Source organism: Cebus imitator, unplaced genomic scaffold (assembly GCF_001604975.1).
Source record: "Cebus imitator isolate Cc_AM_T3 unplaced genomic scaffold, Cebus_imitator-1.0 Scaffold145, whole genome shotgun sequence".
Lineage (NCBI taxonomy): Eukaryota > Metazoa > Chordata > Mammalia > Primates > Cebidae > Cebus > Cebus imitator.
This window is the reverse complement of record NW_016107460.1, coordinates 5,651,396-5,655,955: the sequence shown is the minus strand read 5'-3', so window position 1 is coordinate 5,655,955 and position 4,560 is coordinate 5,651,396. Positions and strand designations below refer to the sequence as shown.

Below are 4,560 nucleotides of genomic sequence, written 5' to 3'. Positions count from 1 at the left end.
TAGTAGAGACGGGGTTTCACCATGTTGACCAGGATGGTCTCGATCTCTTGACCTCGTGATCCACCCGCCTCGGCCTCCCAAAGTGCTGGGATTACAGGAGTGAGCCACCGCGCCCAGCCCCCGGCTTACCCCTTTTTACAGTGGCCTTCGCACCCTTTTGCGGAGCACCAGCCCGTCCTTAGTCTCTCGGGGAATGAGGCGCCTTCAAAACAGACATGCCCAGCCGCAGTGGCCGCCCGGTGCCAGCTCCACGCCCCAGGGCTTGCAGTGCTGGTAAACAGATAACCCTGGCCCACTGGAGGCAAGTAACGTGTGTCTGCGAAGCCCTCGGAGGCTGGGTATGAGTGGGGGTGTGGTGGAAGAGGTCTCCACCCCAGCCCCAGCTTGCTTACGCCTCGGGGTGGGCGGTGCTCCTGGGGGTAAGCGGGTCAGGAGAGGCTGGAGGAGTGGTCAGAGGCATGAGAGGCCCGATGTACTGAGCTTCCTCTAAGAAACGGACAGAGGGGTGGGCAGGGGCATGGCCCTTCCAGGGACGAGGCTGGCGGCAGAGGGAACAGAGCAGGGCCATGTCAGGGAACTGGGGCCCTGAGCTGGGAGACGTTTCCTGCCAGGAGCCCATCTGTTAAAGGAAGGGCGACCCCGGCAGGGGCAGTGAGAGCAGAGCTGTCACGGAGGGAGGTTCAGACCAGCACAGTGAGCGCAGAGAGAAGACCCAGACGGCCGACTGCCGAAGATCTTATGTATCACCTGTGTTTGCTGGTGATACAGGTGACTGATGGGGCCACAGCCGCCTTCGCTGGAGCTGCCACGGCCTCGCCCTGCTCGGACACATCCCTGCCCCTCCCCCTCCAATCCTCTCCCACCTCCTTTCTACCCCAAGGGGTCACACCGAGTGTCACCGGCCCTTGCGCGGCCAGTGCCCATGTTGCAAGTGTCTGAGCTGTCCTCCAGAATCTTTCTTTTTTCCACGACAAGCACTTCTGCTCCTCCAACCAAACGAGGATGACTGTTCCCAAGCTGCCGTCCCCACCTGGCCACCCTCCTCTGGACAGCCCCCTCCCAGCGGGGATGCCCCACTCTGAGACACCCCCACCCTGCACAGACCCCTCACCCCTTGCTCTGGGCTTTTCTCTAAGGGGTCTGGGGTGCACCCGCTGCACCCGAGGCCGCGTCTCACTGTTGACCACTCCCCACCCTGCCATCTGAGGGGACATGCCCTTCCAGACAGCCATCCACGTCCTGAGCTTGTCACACACCCCGCTGAGTGCCACCCTGACTCAATGCCCAATCCCCCTCCCGGCCGTGCTCCCTTCCTGCTATGGAGTCAGCCGCTCGCCCTGTGGCCTCCCCGAGCGGCCGTGACGGGGTCCACCCGCCCCTCATTCCCTCCAGGGGCAGCCCTTGCCGTTCCTGAGTGTTGTCCATAGGCCCTCAGGGTTGCCTTCCTGATAATGTCACCCAGCATCCCCTGAGCACTCACCCTGTGCCAAATCCTCCATGTTTTCAAGCTCATTCGATCCTCAAAGGAACCCGGAGGGAGGTTCCCGGGTGTTCCCAGAGGCCCCTGGAGGGCCAGCAGCCTGCGCAGGGCCATGCAGCTCGGAAGCGCCAAGGCCAGCTTAGGCTCCGGTGCGCTTCGCCTTTGCGCCAGGCAGCCGGTCCTCCAGAGGCCCTGGCTCCTGCAGGGCAGACAGCGACCCAGCCTTTGCCCCTGATGTGAGGCAGGCTCCTCAGAACGGCTGGGTCAGCCCAAGAGCTGCCAAGGCCCTGGCCAGAGCTGTGATCTTGTGGGACTCACTAGCCAACAGAGGGGCACTCGCTGTGGTGGAGCTCGGCCAAGGGGCAGCCTGGGCAGCCTGTAGGTTAGGGAGAGGCAGGAACAATGACGTGGGACTGGACAGGGTGCTGGGCCACCAAGGTCACACGGCTCCTGGGCTCCATGTGACTCCAGGTCTAAAGGGGCTGCTTCCTGCCATACTCCCCGCCCCCACACCCCACGCCTCTCCAGGGACGTGTCCACCCCTGGCCACCCAAGGCAGTTCCATGGAACTCTGAGACCTGGATAGGTGCCAGCCCTGAGGGATGCTGCCCAGACCCCACTCTGACCAGCACAGCACCCATGAGGGAAGCCGGCAGGAAGCCTCACTCCTCGGGCCCCTTCACCCCATTTAAGAGACACCGATCTCCCTCGGGCCTCCCGGGCCTCCTCCCTCCCAGCACCCACCTCATGGGAAGACACTGGCTTGCTGACGCTTTGCCAGCCAGACCACCAAGCCCTACCTGCTTTGCTCCAGGCTGTAGCCCCAGCCACGTGGATCCCACGTGGGATCCAGTAGGTACCCCTCGAAGAAGCAATGATGCAATCGCTGATTTGGTCTGAGCTAGCGGGGCCAGAACCACAGTGACTGCAGGGGAAGCACCCTTTGATCAAATTGCTTAACTTCCTCCTCACTTCTTTTTTTTTTTTTTTTTTTTTTGAGGTCTTGTTCTGTCGCCCACGCTGAAGTGTAGTGGTGCGATCTTGGCTCATTGCAACATCCGCCCCCCAGGTCCAGATGATTCTCCTGCCTCGGCCTCCCAGATGTGCGCCACCACGCCCGGCTAATTTTTGTATCTTTAGTAGAGACAGTATTTCACCATGTTGGCCAAGCTGGTCTCAAACTCCTGACTGACCTTAGGCGATCCACCTGCCTTCGCCTCCCAGAGTGCTGGGATTATAGGCATGAGCCACCTCACCCGGCCTTCCTCCCCACTTCTAAGGGGCTCCTTTATGTCCCCACCTGGAAATGGGGCTCTTAAGTTCAGACTGCGGGAGACGACACTGATGCTCCAGAGGCCTGGGTGGTCTCCCTGCTCCATCATCATCCCTGCCTTAGGGATGAGCAGAGAGATCTCAGAGAGGTGGGAAACGCACCCAGATGACACAGCAAGCCAGGAAGAGCCCACGGTCTCACCCCACCAGACCACAAGTCCATCCAGGATGCCAGCCTGGACCTTTGCTAAGAGCAAGGGGAACAGGATCCGGAGGCCCTGGCCCCTCGGACTTCCCCCAAGACTTCAGGGAGGAGCCAGCCACTCAGTTTCCCCACCCACCCTCTCACCTCCAGCAACACACTTGCACATACATGCACATGCACAGACATATTCACACGTGTGCATAGGCCCTGGCACGCACACACTCTGCCCTAGTCACAGCAAATCCCCACAAGCCTCTCCCCTGTCCTCCAGTTTGATGGGGCCCAGAGGAGCCCCCAGCCTGGGAGTCCAGTCCTGGAAACAGGACCCAGACAAAAGGAACAGGACATGCCCAGCCCCTTCCTGCCGTCCAGGTCGGGGTCAGGCTTGGAGTAGCTGCGTGAGTGCCAGGGAGGCCAGGGCAAGGCTTGCTGTTGCTGGAGAGGCTCCGGGGCCACAGGAGAGAGAGGGGGCTGGGGAGGACTGGGGGCTTCTGGGTCAGCTGCATGAGGCTGAGGATGGTGGCCCCCCAGCCCGGAAGCCCCTGGGTGTGCCTGGCTGGGGCAGTCACTCTGCGCCTCCTTGGCAGAAAGTGGAGAGAGCTCCTGGCGGGTTCAAGGGGTGGGAAGTAGCAGTGCCAGGGCCACTTCTGCTCCCCCAGACCAGGGTCACACGAGGAACCCTGACGTGGCACTTGGGGCAGATGGCTCCCCAGGGTGCCCCAAAGTTGTGGCTCTTCTCATCAGGGGAACCGCGGGCAAGGCCTCCCCTCCCTGGCCTGAACAGTACTGCGTTCCCGGCCGCCTCCTGGGAGGCAGCTGCAAAGGGCTCTCTGCACCTTGGGTGGGTCCCTGGAACGGCTGCACTCACCACAGCAAGGAGACCCCCCGAACTCAGGCCGAGAGGAGGGCGAGCCAAGCTGAAGCCTACCTTGGCCGAGCCTTGGCCCCGGAGGGTCAGTGGGGCCAGGTGGAGGTGGCCCGCGGCTGGCTCCTGGCTCCCGCAGGCGGGCGGTGGCAGCAGCGTCCCGGTTGCCTAGGTGATGACATTGGAGCTACTGGCCTGGAGCTGCAGGGCAGCTGGGGGCGGAGCCTGGCCTGGAGCCCTGGGGCTGGACTTGGTCCTGGGACCAGCACCTGCCGCTGCCCACCGGCAAGCACGCGCAGCCTGGGCCCCTGTTCCGCCCCCCTCCTCAGGGCGACCACAGGGCCGAGCTCAGGGCAGCCAGGACAGGGCTGTCTCCACCCAGCTTTGCACTCGTTTCTACTCCTTGTTGTGGACATTTCCAAGCACTCTCAGAACTACAGAGAACGGCCCAGGAGCCCATCTGCCCGTCCCCAGCGCATGTTACCCTGACCTCCGGCTTTTGCTTTCTGGGGCATTACACAGCAAATTCCACACAGGAGACCACTCATCTGTACTCCGCCAGCATGTGCTTCTAGTGGGTAAGAACCTGTCTTTTAAAACATTAGGTCAAACCATGAAATTGCTGATGATCAACTGCTTCGGTCGTACCGACAACACACACGCTCGCTCGCAGCGAGTTCAGGTAATTCAACGTTACATGCAACTGTAATGTCAAATTCTGAATCTCTAATGCTGGTC

At 61.7% G+C, this 4,560-nt stretch overlaps 1 protein-coding gene across 1 annotated transcript in view; it reads right to left on the bottom strand.

The window, feature by feature from the left end:
- TP73 (tumor protein p73) overlaps window positions 1-3,960 on the bottom strand; it is a 60,666-nt gene extending 56,706 nt beyond the window's left edge. Inside the window, exon 1 of the mRNA XM_017542690.1 lies at window positions 3,886-3,960. The gene's annotated coding sequence lies outside the window, so the exon portion shown is untranslated. The remainder of the gene's footprint in view (window positions 1-3,885) is intronic.
- Window positions 3,961-4,560: the final 600 nt, after the last annotated feature.